General features: G+C 37.6%; 1 long non-coding RNA gene and 2 pseudogenes across 2 annotated transcripts; 1 reads left to right on the top strand and 2 right to left on the bottom strand.

The window, feature by feature from the left end:
* The first annotated feature begins 230 nt into the window (after nucleotides 1–230).
* LOC145787695 (uncharacterized) lies at nucleotides 231–4,626 on the top strand. 2 transcript variants are annotated; one of them, XR_014291432.1, is made up of 4 exons: nucleotides 231–1,672; nucleotides 1,981–2,108; nucleotides 2,235–2,382; nucleotides 3,661–4,626. It is a non-coding gene; the product is annotated as an uncharacterized LOC145787695 (long non-coding RNA). The 2 variants fall into 2 exon arrangements; XR_014291431.1 differs by having other exon boundaries at nucleotides 231–2,108.
* A 3,160-nt stretch (nucleotides 4,627–7,786) lies between these two features.
* LOC145787326 (carbonyl reductase [NADPH] 1 pseudogene) lies at nucleotides 7,787–9,265 on the bottom strand (annotated as a pseudogene).
* A 4,649-nt stretch (nucleotides 9,266–13,914) lies between these two features.
* Nucleotides 13,915–16,125, bottom strand: LOC145787369 (carbonyl reductase [NADPH] 1 pseudogene; annotated as a pseudogene).
* Between the last annotated feature and the right edge of the window lie 2 nt (nucleotides 16,126–16,127).

The raw sequence follows: 16,127 nt of genomic DNA, 5'->3' as shown, positions 1-16,127 counted from the left end.
ATTGTCTTCCATTATTGCGTCACAGAACTGCATATGTGAGTTTGAGATATTGCTATCTATTCTGGCTTTCGTGAAATGATTGTTTGAAAGTTGGCCGCACATTTAACTGTTGGCTTAGTGCTTGCTAGCTGGACAAAAGTTCCGTCTTTTATCCAATTAATCTGTTCTGTAGTGACAGTTTTTAGAGGTGTAGCCTACGGCGTTGCACCCCCTCGTTTTCGGTAGCCGCGGGCTAATTTTACAGAAATACAATTTGAATAGACGTTTCAAAGGCGTGTTTCTTGTTCGGTCATTGCATGCAGACGAACGGATTTGGGAATCTTATGTTACAATTTTCCCACGAAGAGATTATGGTTTACCGCTGTGACCAACGCTATGGTATCTTTAAGTTTTCAGGTCCTTGGAAAGGTTGGGTGTTGAGTTATTAGTCTAAGCGTAAAATGCGAAAATATAGGGCCGCCTGGAATAAATTGCGACCTTAACAAATTTGGTATCGTTGGAAAGCTTAATTCCTCTAGTTTAGGATTATCACTCTCCTCCAACCAGGGACCCTTGGCAAAAAAAGTTGTGGCCGCTTTTTAAGCAACACCTTGCGCCGCTAGTGGCGCAGTCAATCTAGCTATGTTTTCAGCAGAAACAGCAAGCCGTGTAAAATTCTGGCAGTCGAAGTTGCTCCGGTGACCAGCTTATTAGCCCCGTAGTGGTATCCGTCTTGAACTCTGAGCGTTGCGCAAAAAGAAAAAAAATAGCCATGAGGTTTGTAAGTAACTAGGCAGCACTGAGTAGTGAGTAGGTTTGGGGCAGCAAAGATTCTTGATCTACCACTCTGCACTGGCTGCAGTACTACTAGCCTAAATATCACAGAACTGAGTACCGTACCAGGCAAGCCTACCGTAGTTTAATTTGTTTTGGGAACTGTTTGCAAGAACATCATTATCTGTACCGTAAGTTATGTCAGGTTATTCATTTAATTTGGTTTGCAACAGAAATCTTGGTTTACCAATGAATGCAGTATGGTAGTAGTAGGCCACTGTTACCAGTGCACTGGTGCACAAACTGACAAAGGAAGGGTGTTTATTGAGACCTGGTAGCTTCTAGTGATATCCATGCAACAATACGTTTTCTGGTAATTGCACACACTATCACTCAGTTAAATAAGGAGGCCAGCCTACCAGTAGGAGCTATGGTTCTTGTTACTTCTGAGACCACCTGTAAAGGCTATAACATATTCAGATACATTAAGTTTGAAAGAGCAAATGTTCAGATCTGATATTAGTTTTCTCTCTTTACAGCTTTAAAGATTTTTATGAAATACTGGTAATGATTTCTAAGTTGTATAGCTTAGTTTATTAAACAGTTAGAATTGATAGACTAGTTTTCAGGTGTTATGGAGATAAGTGAATAATGGATAATCAGAATCAAGCTTTTTATAATGAAAGTTTATGCATCAAATGCCAATCTCATAATTTATCGAAGCTACAAGAAGTGAAACGAGGTGGACTGAAGACATTAATCAGCTATGCACAAAACATTGGTGACAGTCATCTTTATCAATATCTAAAAGAAAAAGAAGAGAGCGAAAGTAGTTGTAAGGTGTGTCAAAAATTATGATACTTGCTGTTTGCTCATGCTTGGAGTGGATGTGATACAACTTCTGCAATATATCAACAAGGTACCAATATAATTAATCAGCTTTGGTAGCAGTACATTTTAATCTTGCTTTCAGTGTTTTATATATAGTGCTTGTTACAGTGTTTTATATATTCTCGAACTGCTTACCATGCTTGTCTGAAAGTACATTTTTACCATTTTCTGATCAGCTTTTAAAAGATATGCAAGAATTGAGATGGCAGTCATTACCAAATCCACTCAATATTTTTCTAATATTGTAATACTTTTATTTGGAATGCCAATGTATGGAGTGTATGCACACATTATTTGGTGACAATGATTAATTATGTCATCTGTCTTGTTGCTTAGGAAAGGTAAAGATGTTCAATTACCTGAAGAAGGAAGAATTTCAACAATCTGCTGATGTATTTGGGAGATTACATGCTACACGTGAGCAAATATATAGCTGATGCTGGAAGAGATTTGTTATTGAAAAGGTTAGTTACTGGGACTGTATTGGTGCACTGTTAATTAAATAAGAAGACATGAAAATGTTGCTGAGTAGCCTACCAGTCTGAATGAGATTCACCGATAGTAATGCTATATTTTGTTGATCCATCAAGCTTTAGAGCAAAACCTGCTGATTCACTTGGCCAACTACGGTACGTCAAGTACATGCAGATGGTTGCAACAGCTTCCACTGTTCATCCTGAAAGATTGCCACCCACCGAAGCTGCAATTCGTTTTCATTCCTTCAGAGTACATTTGCAGGTGAAATAATAGTGCGTAGCCTATAGTACCTATGTTACATATAGTATTGTTACATACAGGGTTGAGAAAAACCCGGGTTTTTTTGAAAATGCCCAACCCGCCCGGGTTTTTTTAAAAAAACCCGGGTTTTTTTGGGTTTTATTGGGTTTTTTAAAAAAAAGATGCAAAAAAAGGTAGATTCATGCTTATTTCACCTCAAAACTACTTTTTACTAATGAAGTGCCTTTCACTCACAGTACATGCTTGCATAACTCAATAAAATAATGCACTAGGGCTGTTGTTGCTTGAATGTTGCATCATCCATTAATTTCAAGATCAAGTTGGATGTTGCATCATCCACTGATTTCTATACCAAGTTGATGCTACCATGGTAGAAATCACAATATTGCATCATTTGCTTTAGATTTGAAGGCAAGGAGCATTTATGCCATCATGTTTAAATATTTTTTATCATTTATATATATATTATACATAGTAATGGATGAGCAATTGAGCGATTGCGTGGCCATTTAGGCAAATGCTCTGAAACAGTCATGCATTAGAATCCAGAATCTGTAATTGGTAAATAGCCTCCTAAATTGCATTTCACATCATATATACAGACTACAGTAGAGTAGTACTTTCACCAGTTTAACTAGAAGGCCTTCTTGCATAAATGAGTTTTAATGTAGTATACACAAAGTGGCATTACTTGATTTTTGTGTACTGTACAATATCCACCGCGTTTTCAGTTTATTCTTGGAAGTTTACTTCACAATCACATCCTCAAGTCCTAATTTAAAGTTTGTTTTAAGTGTCTTGTAGTGTTTTTGATAATTTTTTTAATTTTCTAATAAAAACTGGACAAATATGATGCTCTGGGTTTTTTTATGGGTTTTTTTGGGTTTTTTTAAGTGGGTTTTTTCAAAAAAACCCACCCGGGTTTTTTTGGTTCGGGTAAAATACCGACAACCCTGGTTACATAGGTACCTATGGTACCTATGTTACAATACCAATAATGGTATTGTAACACAATACCGGTAATCATTTAGTATAAAAACGTCTTTGCTCTATAGATTATACCACTTGAAGATATTTTTCAAGAATTGTTTATTGTCGGTAACTTCAAGATATTACAGCAAATCGCGCTATTAAACTGCTGTAAGGAAAAGATGCAAGTTATAGCAAAACAACTTGCGTTATAATATGACTAGCATAAACATGTGGTGTACTACAAATCAAAAATTTTATGTCAGCAAGACTTGATTTATCTAAGTTGATATAAAACTGTTGCTTCAGGTATGTCAGTGGAAGCATCTTGACACTGAAATCTTGGATCTCGCACAATGAGGATGGAAAGCTGACGCAGCAGGTGCAGTTATGCCAATAAAGGCCAATTTAGATCCGCACCAGAATGGCTATTGAACGTTGTACGATGCAAATGCAAAGAAGGAACAAAAAATCAATGTGGTACAATGTCTTGCAGCTGCAGAAAACATGGCTTAAAGTGCGTAACAGCATGTGGAGAGTGTCGTGGGGAAACTTGTTGCAATCTCAGTTGTGTATAAGAAGACTGCCCTGAGGATTGCGACATTTTGATCATGTTTCAATAAATGATCTGTTCTGCCAACAAATTAAAATCAAAATTTTACAAGTGCTCCAGTGATATTAAAAATTTTCTATTCCGTTCATATTGTACTCCAATGTATGCATGTCATCTGTGGGAAAATTATCATCAACGTAACATTAATCGCCTTCGTGTTGCCTTCAATAATGCATTTAGAATTATACACAATTTGCCTAAACATTATAGCGTAGGCTACGTGAACATCAAGTCTTGTGCAACATTATAACATTTGATGCATTACTTCGGAAATATGTTTTTTCTTTTGTTGGAAGATGTGAAGTATTGTCTAACTCTATTTGTTGCCTCCCTGATGAGGTCCGATTGCCATCGTATATCAAATTATCGTCTTCATTATAATAACTCTGTATGCTGATATCTAGTTTTGATGGCTGCCATGTCATCTGATTGTTTTTATCGTTCTGAATACTTTCAGTTCTTCTAACTTGCAACACTACCGTACCATTGTCTGTAAACTTGTAACATTAGATAGCCTATTTAGTGAGATTTTGTGCATTTGCAGTTTGTGTATTATTTCGTTGTTGTTGTTCGTTATTTGTGCATTTGCAGTTTGTGTATTATTTCTTTGTTTTGTATATTGACAGCTTTGTCTGATGCAAATAAATATTATTATTTGTGTAGCCTATTGCCCAAATTTGTGCTACCCGAAAGATTCCACTGGATAGTTGAGCTGTACTCCTCAGACATGGCATATCCACTAGCAGTGTGAGTCGAACTTTCACCGTCGACAAGAACAATAGTTACACGCCTTAGGCACTGGCAGCAGTGGCCGAGTGGTTAGCGCGTTGGGCTCGCAGTCGAGAGCCTGCATGTTCGACTCCAGCCACCCGCACTTGCTGTTGTTTCTCTGGGCAAGAAACTTTACGATAATTGCCTTTACCCAGTGATCGATTTCGAGTAATGGGTAGTACCAAATTTAAGTAGAGTAGACAACCGGAAACAGACCTTGCAGTCGGCTGCAGCGTGGGTCAGGTGTACGTCGGAAGGCGTACACCGATGCATAGCGCTCAAGTCCGCTTTCCCGCAATGCAGGATAAAGATAAAAAACAAAAACACTGCACGGCATCATTATTGAAGTAAAGTTTTAAAAATTTTTGCATTTTTTGTATAATGCCCATAATATACTCTCGCCACTTGTAGCGCTTAGTTTCGTCATTAAACCGGACCTGGGGTCAAAATTCCCCCTTGAATCATTATATGAAGCTCCGTTGTGTCTAAAAACGATCTTTTAGAACAAATGTATTGGATCTGCAATTATCAATGGGCTGAAAGTAATAGGTAAGCAATTTTAATTTGATGACTTCATAGTGACGTCATTTAAATATAAATAATATTTTATCAAATGTGAGTTGTCTCTTTCTTATACACATAGGAAAAAAAGTTAAAAATGAGCCTAAAAACTTGTGCAAAAGGAAAAATACAGTTTCGCCACTAGCGGCGCAAGGTGCTGCTTCAAAAACGGCCATAACTTTTTTTGCCAAGGGTCTCTGATTGGAGGAGAGTGAAAATCTTAATCTAGAAGAGTTAAGCTTTCCAACGATACCTAATTTGTTAAGGTCGCAATTTATTCCAGGTCAATACGTTTTACGCTCAGACTATATGTATTATCAACAATTTTATCCTAACTTAAGAGCAAAAACAAAAGTAATTACATTTTTTGAAAAATTAAGTTTCTTGTAGAATCGTCTTCTTCGTGTGAACCTTATGCACTACGCACAAAACAACTTAATGTCACCACAAGACAGATTTCTGGATAAAAAACGGAAATTTCGTCTAGCTCTAGCTAGTAGCCTACGCAAAACAGAACTGTTTAATATTTGACCAGCTTTCTCATCGACAAAACGACAATCTACAAAATGACGAACAGATTGCCATATTTCAAACTCACATAACCTGCCTCAATGACGTAACAGTCAATATGGTTTATTGTGCAATTTCACACGAGTTAAATCAGGCTGATGCAATATTTCACCTTCATCGTCACTCCAGGGACCGAGGGGCTCTGCCTTTTACTACCCTTGGCCTTGGGCAGTGGCGGCGACTCAGTCTAGATGTTTGAGCAAGTGTCGAGCAGCCACTGAATTGATTCGTCATTCAGTTCACGTAGACCACTCACACTACCATTTGGCGCATGTGGCAGATAGCGCAGTTGCAGACGGCGTGGTCTGCGGTTTGTTACAGATCGCGGATGGAGAATTATAATCAGTTTTAATAATTTTATGGTGGAATTTTTTCCATGTGTGTAAAAAACCTTTTGGGTCCTGTTAAATAAGTACCGATGCGGAAATGAAGCTTTAAAGTCTTGTGAAGCTTTTCCTCCACTTTATGCTCCACTGGTGGTCCGCCCACTTAGCCTCACTGGATTTTGGCAGTTTTGATATGATGCTATGCCTGTACAAATGTGTTCAATTTTGCCTGTTCAATTTTAATCAACCGCTTGATTAGCCTAATGCATTACTTACAGACTCACAAAGACTGAAATGGAGCAAGCAGCGTCTTTGAGAGAATAATTTAGGCCCGATATCGATGAGATCTTCGGGATCCAGTGGCGTAGCCAGAAAAAAATTTGGGGGGGGCCAAATATTTAATGAATGGAAGAGAACAACAAAGTGTTTGATTTAATTGATTTAAGCCATCGCCACTTGATGTGCAGTGGCATATCCTGGATTCCTGGTGGGTTGAGCAAAGGAAGCAATGAAAGTGGTGGGAGGTTAGAGCGTGCCGAAGGCACGCGTATTCTAGGGGGGTCTGGGGGAATGCTCCCCCGGAAAAAAAATTGAAAAATTGCACTCAAATAATGGATTATAGCGCTTTCTGGAAACCCTTTTAGGGTAATATTTGCATGAAGTTTATTAGTAGATAAACAGCTATTAACTTATTAAAGGTAGCTCTTACACACGAACGGGCAAAAACTGCGGCTAAAATTAGAGCACACCAAAAACTCAGCTACACAAAAACTCAATAACTACACAAAACCCAACAGAGTAAGCCATTCTGAAATTGCTTCCACAAATTAGTTTAAAGAAACATAAATCGCGTAAACTTTGCGCGATTTACGATTTGCAAAAGTTATTGGTGTTTTTCTGTGTGTCTAAAACAAGTCCTGGGGGGTGTTAATAGCCAGATGTCTTGGAAAACGTTATAAATTTCTACAAATTTTATTACATTTTCAACAAAGGGCTCAACTTCGGAATCCAAACTTGGAAAATTTGGGGGGGGCCATGGCCCCTTTCGCCCCCCCCCCCCCCTGGCTACGCCTATATCGGGATCTCCCAAATCAAGACACTACCTGAGGAGGATGCTAAAGAGGGTATTTAAAGACTTTGTTACCGGTAGACCTACGTCTGACAATAGAAACAAACAGCAATTGGCAAAGTTTTATATCATGCCAAGGCCCAAGAGCGTGGGATTAGTAGGAATTATAGGAATTATGAATCATGTTCATGGCCATCTTCAATTAGACGCCTCGTACTCGTCAGGGATACCGGTACCTAAACTAGTCTACTAGTTTAACTAGTTTTAACTGGTTTAACTAGTTTAACTAGTCTACTAGTCTACTAAATTAGTCTACAGGACTAGTTTAGGTAGCCTATCCCTGGTACACGTGCGCCACTTTTATTACTCGAAGCAAAACTTTAGCGACTAAGGTTCAATCAAAGCAAATAAAAAGCTTTACTTAAAGACGACGAGCAGGTGACTTCAAACAAAGCAAATAAAAAGCTTTACTTGATGATCAGCAGGTGACTCAGCACTTTGCGTGACTTGTTGAAATTTTAACGTGAATCATTTATGTCAGGGGTGACGATTGACGAACCTTTTTGCGGTCGCGGGCCACTTTGTCAACTACACATGAGTTATCGGACCACACAACTTTTTAATCGTAACCTAGCCTACTATGACATCTTTTGGAAGCGACTCATGATATTAGGCTATTCATGAAAAGTAACAAACGGCAGATAAAAGTAATAAAACCCACACAGTTGAAATTATCTTACGCAGAATTGAAACGCAACAGTAAAAAATAAAACGTGCTGCCGAAAACAGATGACCATTAGAGATTGTCAAATTGTTTTGCGAGCCGCACAAAATTCTTTGACGGGACGCAGGTTTGTCACCTCTGATTTATGTCATTGAAATATCTGTGAAATTCGTAGTTCAAGCACATGTTCAACTTTTTTATAATTTCTTTATTATTTTGCGTTATCATCAAATGACAGTTCAGTTTATGTGCAGTAACAATTGCATAACGCTTAACCATTGCAAACATAAAAATGCATCAATGAAACCATTTTAAGATAATTTTACCAAAGTTTAAAAAGCTAATAATTAAAGCTTATTGAAATTTACTGCAATTTTAAGTGAAAGAAATCTTTCACAAACAGGCTACCATGGCTGTACAGTTTTGTCAGAAACAAATTGACCATGGGGTTCACTTGCTCCAGTGGGTAGTAAAGCCAAGTAAACTGGTGTTTCTGCTCCTTCTTCTGGTGATTTAGTCGCTTTGGGACCTGCCATGTCGGTTCTAACCCAGCCAGGACAACAAGCGTTCAACAAAATATCATTCTTTCCTTGTTCTTTCAACCATCTGGCATGAATACGACTCATCACAGTTACACCAAGTTTAGAAACTCCGTAAGCAGTGTTGGGCCATCCATCTTCAACAAGAGTCCCTTTTTCAGCTGAAGCAATAAACTCCTTCATTCGTTTGATCAGTTGCTCTTCAGTAATTGTGTCAGATCGGAATTCTTCTTGTAATTCTGCTTTACACTTTTTCAAACTATTTACACTGGTAAAGCTTGACACATTGACCACTCTACCATTTGATTTTATGATAGGTAGCAAAATCGTTGAAATTCGAAGAGTGCTAAAAAAGTTACATCCAAGTGTAACTTTGGCCTGTATTGCAAAAGGTGTCGTGTCAGCAGCTTTAAAAGCTATTCCAGCATTGTTGATCAGCACATCTATTCCTCCATAATGCTTTACCATGTAATCTCGTATACGATTGACACTATCTTCATCGTCGATATCCAATTGATGATATTTAACTTTTAGACCTTCCTCTTCAATCTTTTTCACAGCTTCCATTCCTCTTTCTTCATTTCTTGAAGTTATAAAGACATCGCCATTAAACTTAGAGCACAATGCACGAACTATCGCAAGGCCAATGCCTTTGTTGCTTCCAGAAACCACAACAACTTTTTTGTTGGACATGTTTTTGTTAAAATAATTATGACTGACAATTATAACAATTCCTAGATAAAACGCAGGTCATTACAATTTACACTTTTAAAGACATTTTTCTTGTTTTGTTGATCACTGCAAATGAGATCGACAAAACAGTTTCGATAATAATTCGATAATCATACATAGCGATAATCCTTTGTAAGATTTATTTTTGCCTGAAATTTGAGCTTTTGCAGCTTTGTTATTCATAAAATGTCAGTAATCATTAGGCTTGCCTAACTTGCAACACTATCGGAACAATTTATCTTAAGTTTATATAAACAAAGCCTCCAAGGAATCATTTCAAGGTGCCAAGGAACTGAATAAAAACAACTGGAATTCTATGGAGTCTTATTTTTTGTCGAATCCAATCTTTCGCCTGGTGGTTGAAGATTTATATTAAATGGGCTTGAAAGCAATGAAGCTAATCTTGACAGCAGCCTGCCACTGACAATAAATCTTTACTTTTCGTATTTTCGGCTGTCTATAGTTATACCTAATAGGCCCCTACAGTAAATTGAACTTAAAATTGATAACTATATATGAACACTGAAGATTAACCAATAATTAACTTCTACCAAAAGTGGTTTAAAATTTTCTCAGGTTTTTAGTCGTTTCTTCATTGTTGATGATATGAATTGTTTGATTTGGTTAATGATTTACTTCAAACAACAAATGGTTGCGACGTTGCTTGAAGAACTACGCTATGCCTACCGGCGAAAACTCTGAGTAAAGCAAATAAAAAGCTTCACTCGAAGATTCTTTTGATTTAAAAACTATTCTTTGGTTGGTGCCCAAAGAACAATCATCCGCTCCACTCCAGTAGGCCTAAGCACACCACAGCATCCAAAAATATAAAGGCTGATTGGGTACATACGGATCACTTGCATCTACACCAGCTCAGTGGCCGAGGGGCTTCATTTTCGGCTCTAGTGCTGGTTGATCTGAAGTCGATTCTGGTCTAGTCATACCAAAGATTTAAAAAAAACAGTATCGACTGCATTATTTCTTGCATAATGCAGTGAGAGTAGGCTATGTCGGATAATAATGTGATTACATCGCAATTAAATCTAATAGGCTACAAAATTGAAAACGAGCCCTGTTCCTAAAATACCTTTGCAGTCTGTTGTAGAGCTACAATAAATAAAACCATAACATGATTATTATCTAGTTGTTCCCACCAGCTCAATGGCCAGGGGTTTCACCTTTGGCAAATCTGAGATTTCAGGTGGGGTCAGTAGCGTACGCAGGGGAGGGAGGGGGCATTGGGCCATGCGTTTAATAAAGTTTAATTAAGGCATTTAATACGTTTTTTAACATTACATTCGCATGATTTTTTAGCAAATTTGCTGTAACATTAAACATTATTTGCCTGATTTGCTGTAAGATTAGATCGCTTTTAAAAACAGAGAAGTAATGTACCAGCTGACACTCCCTTTGAATACGACCGCAGAAGCGTATTCTATCCTTTCTTAGACGCTTGTCTTCTGCAATTGCGAGAACGATTCAGCTCTCAAACAACTATTGCATTTTCACTTCAATCTCTGCTACCGAAATATTGTTCAAGTCGACCATTTGAAGCCATTGAAAAAACGTTAGCACGTACAGCTCTTTTCTTTCATTTGGAAAAGATTCGGTCAAAATAAAATATTTGAGATGGCAAATCCATTGGTGAAACAGTTCATGTATACCTGATAACGTTATTGATGCTTTCAAAGCCGCAGTGGACCTAAAAACGTTCCCCAACATCGCAACGTTGCTACAGATATTTGCAACTATACCAGTAACAACAGCTACAAATGAGAGATCTTTCAGTACTCTAAATTAGGTACATAAAGAATTATTTGAGATCTACAATGGGAGAAGAACGTCTCAACGGAGGGCAACACTAAAAGGCGGAAATGCGGAAGGCGGAAATAAGCCGGGCGTGAAATGTCGTATTGTCGGCAGAAGTAGCGATTTAATGCCGATGTAGAAAACGCGGAAGTACGACCTTGGCGTCCATATTGTTTAACATAGCGATAACTTCATCATGAAAGAATGAAATGTTGCAACATGGAAAAAGGCGGAAATGCGATTTTTAACAACAACTCACCACCGAACCTACTTTTATGTTGAAATATCATTGAAACATATTGCTTAGAAGCAATTGTGAGGTCATTAAATACTTTGACTGTTTTAATTCCACAGTTATTGGAGTAAATTTTGAAATTTAATAGAATTTATTGAAATAGGGAAAAGGCGGAAATGCGATTTTTAGCCACAACTCAATACCGAACATTTTCTTATGTTGAAATATCATTGAAAGATATTATTTAGAAGCAATTGTGAGATCATTAAATACTATGACTGTTTTAATTCTAAAGTTATTTCGACTTATTTCCGCGCTTCCGCATTTCCGCCTTTTAGTATTGCCCCTCAACGGACTAGCATTATTGTACATTCATCGAGAGTTAGAGCTAAACTATGATGACGTAATAACAGAGTTTATCAAGAACAATCGACGATTGGACTTTATCTAAAATTATTTATTTGATTGTGTACGTTGTATTTATCACCTTGGTGCAAACGCAATAGCCTAGATTCCGGGTTTTCGTTTCTAATCAGTTGAATTTAGTCCTTGCACTCCTGCTTATCATTATTTTGCTTTCACCATTATTGCTGGACGATAATTAAAAACACTATTGTCTTTTTCGTCATTTTATCGCCCTGCGTAAGATCTCATGCAAACTGTTTTGCGTCTATTGTAATTCAAGTTTGTTTATTGTCTTCTGTAGCTAACTGCTCTAGGCTGCTGCTGAGCTGAGTCGGAGTCTGCCTCGCTTTTTGACCTAGTCTTGTTCTGAAACGATCCCTGTTCCATATCTACAAAGCTAAAACCTCAATTGCTAAGGCAACAGGGATCAGTTGTCAGTAGACTGACGATGCACTAGCAAGTGCGAAATATATTTTCTGTTACATCTACTGACAACTGATCCCTGTTACCTTAGCAATTGAGGTTTTAGCTTTGTTTATTGTCTGGTAGGTCTATGGGCCACCATAAATATCCAAAATAACTTTTATAGGTAATCTAATCAATATAATCTCGCATGCCAAAAACGTACTACATTTATCGAAATTTAGGTGTATCAAAGCTTGAAATAGGCTAATAATATGGTATGAAATTTCATGGGTACCGGTAGGCTATACGCTTGGAGAGAAACCAGAGTTGAAAGCAACATTTCTTGAGAATCTTAATCAAAGTTTTCAATTGTCCATTCAGTGGTTCTCAAACTTTTTCAGCTTGTGGCACATTAGAAAAAATATAAAACGCACGCGGCACACTTACAAAAGAAGAAAAGTTGCTTTAAAAAAAATTATTTTCACGTGTCAATGCGATTGTCGTGCTTGTTTATACCAATATAAGCTTCGACTGAAACGAGGTTGCATTGTTGACAAACATAAATACCCGAATTTCATCGTCAATTCCAAGCAGTCTCTCTCGTTTACAGCTTTTAATTTCAGTCAAAACAGAAAAGCCATGTTGACATAGCCATGAAGATGCAAATGGCAATATAATTTTGATTGCTTTTGCACGGATTATGAAATAGAATTTGGAAGCAGACAGCCAAAACGCATCCAAGTTTTTTTGTGGCAACAGCGTTTGAAAAAATGGGTCGTTTCGTAAATCAATGAGCTGTTCTTCTTCTTCAGAAAGATTGCTTGATTCATTGCTTCCAAATGGTGGGAAGTAATGTTAGCAATAGCTAGCATAGCAGTCCAATAGTTACGTGGCAGTTACCCTGCTGTATCGGCAATGCCATAATTGGTTTCATCGTCACATATGCTTAGGCCTATTTATCATCTATTGAAGGAGTTAAAGCGCTTTTAAGTCGCATTATGCTTGTATGAATGGCTTATTTTAAATATTTATACAGTTCTTTCCCAAAATTTAAAAAAGATTCGTGGCACACTTGAGAATCTGTGGCGGCACACTAGTGTGCCGCGGCACACACTTTGAGAACCACTGGTCCATTGAATGATTTATTAGCTTTACATACTGTTAGTCTCTTACTGAGCGTGTTTTTTTAGCGTTATTGTGATTGTGCAGTGTAAATATGTTATTGCTTGTGAGGGTGGTTTAGGGTAGGCCTTCTTTTTCGTTCTATATTTCAGAGTGCGGTAATTTTTGATTAAAGTTAAAATTGCATTCGATATTTAAACTTTTACAGAGTAGTTCGATTTACGCTTTAATTAAGGTAATGACGTTGCCTATCATGATCGAACTATTATGGTTTTTACTTCTCCGTTTAGGCCTAGGCTACTATCATGCTTTTCATATTCAGAATCGGTATCTGTACACTCTACAGTGACATACGCAAAGACCGTGAGAGTCTATATTTCACCAACAGATAAGCTACCTTAAACCTTGGTCAGACTATAGAGTAGCGTAAGGCAACTCTTGATAAAAAAAAGTCAAATTGTATCGAATGCTCCCCTCCCCACAGAACAAAATCCTGCGTACGCCACTGCACGTACCCTCAATACGCGTAGTTCATTTGGTTTAGTAAGCCAACTACGTCGTCTACGTAAGGCATTAAATGCGACGTTAAGAATGTTATATCGTAGGCTATAGTTTGTTTTCAATACAACATCTACAGTATCCAAATGAGTAAACTAGCCGTTGCAAATTAAAACATTAATAATAATAATAATCCTGCTTTTATTTGCGCCCATTGCGATAACATACAGTACACTGCGATCACAGATGCGATACAACAGACGACAGGAAGCAGCGAAGTGACATGTAGTCTTCGAGTCAGCGAGCACCTTCGAGCACCTTATCGTCAATGCAAGCTGAGTAGTGAGTACCTATGCCAGTACCCTATAGGCTATACTTTTGATGATGGTTGTGAAAATCGTAGCATGAAGAAAAATCGCTGTGTTAATTCACTTGAACTGAACAGCTTCCAGATTTGTTTTAAAGACATAATTTGATTTTTTTTTTTGAAATTATAAGTTATGCACATTGCACAGTGCTGTGTTAAAGGGGGGGGGGGGGGGGCACCATCTCACCATCTCAAGGGCCTCACAGATACTACACTTTTGCGTTGCAGTAACAACCTGTTTATCGTAGTCTACTGCTTAAAACTCTTATTCCGGGACATGATTATATTTGGGCAAGACTGCTTTTGCACCTCCGAAAATTAACTTCCTACACCTTGTCCTTGGCTTTGTCAGAAAATCTATTGAAGGATCCACCCTACCATGTCGGTGAAGTGAAAATACAAACTATATTATCATATGTCTGCTAGCCAAAAGAGGGCCATTTATTTATTGTCATTATTCAGTGAAGCATTATGTTTATGGCGTTCATTATAATATTTAAAGCTTGTCAAACATGAAACAAAGTAATTATTTTACAGCAGGGACACAAGCAGGCATACGGTGGTTGAATTTAAAGCGACAGAAAACGTTTTTGAAGAAGTATTGACATGATATCAACTTATAAAGTTATATTTCAAGCACGGTGTCTCTGCAGCTCTTTTTGACTTCGTGTTCGGTCTAGGAATTATGGTAATGTCACACAAAACATGGGGTAAGAACTTTAGGCTGGTAAATTTATTTTTATGGAACATGACAAGCAGTAGCAAATCTGGAAAAAAATGGGCTTGCACAACAGTGAGTGGATGACCAGGACAAAATTGTGGGTGCCACCACAGCTTCAAAGAAGCAAAAATTGAAAAATGAAATAATGCAAGACATGCAAATTTTTGTAGTAATCGAAAAACAGATATGCTGTAGGCTTAAATGTGAATAATATATTAATTGTCTGATTGGTGATATAACTGAGCCATTCCAGCTGTTACAATAATAAATGAATGTTGTGCCTTATAAAACAGTGCAAATAGTAAAATAGTTATAAAAAAAATATGAACACAAATATCCATTCAAGATAAAAGTACTGAATGCAGCAAGCAAAAACAAAATTATTATTTACATTTTGTTTTCAAATCTACAGAGCTAATTAGGATTTTGCATGGCATAATTCATTGCTTGAATTGAAGAACCCTTTCACAAGCATGTTACCATGGCTGCACAGTTTTATCAGAAACAAATTGACCATGGGGTTCACTTGCTCCAGTGGGTAGTAAAGCCAAGTAAACTGGCGTTTCTGCTCCTTCATCTGGGGATTTAGTCGCTTTTGGACCTGCCATGTCGGTTCTAACCCAGCCAGGACAACAAGCGTTCAACAAAATATCATTCTTTCCTTGTTCTTTCAACCATCTGGCATGAATACGACTCATCACTGTTACACCAATTTTAGAAACTCCGTAAGTATTACTTGGCCAACCATCTTCAACATGAGTTCCTTTTTCAGCTGAAGCTACAAATTCACTCATTCGCTTGACCAGTTGCTCTTCAGTAATTGTGTCAGAGCGGAATTCTTCTTGTAATTCGGCTTTACATTTTTGTAAATTTCTGGGACTCGTCATACTAGACACATTGACCACTCTACCATTTGATTTCATGATAGGAAGTAAAATCTTTGACGTTTGTAAAGTGCCAAAAAAGTTGCTCTTCAGGGTAACTTTTGCTTGTGTTACAAAGGGCGTTGTGTCTGCATTTTTAAAAGCTATTCCAGCATTGTTAATCAGCACATCTATTCCTCCATAATGCTGTACCATGTAATCTCTTAAACGGTTGATGCTATCTTCATCGTCGATATCCAATTGATGATACTTCACTTTAAGACCTTCCTCTTCAATCTTTTTCAAAGCTTCCTTTCCTCTTTCTTCATTTCTTGAAGTTATAAAGACATCGCCATTAAACTTGGAGCACAATGCCCGAACTATCGCAAGGCCAATGCCTTTGTTGCTTCCAGAAACAACAGCAACTTTATGACTTGCCATATTGT

The sequence above is a fragment of the Aplidium turbinatum genome, chromosome 18 (genome assembly GCF_918807975.1).
Source record: "Aplidium turbinatum chromosome 18, kaAplTurb1.1, whole genome shotgun sequence".
NCBI lineage: Eukaryota > Metazoa > Chordata > Ascidiacea > Aplousobranchia > Polyclinidae > Aplidium > Aplidium turbinatum.
The sequence above is the reverse complement of the archived record's forward strand: the minus strand, read 5'-3'. Positions and strand labels throughout refer to the sequence as shown.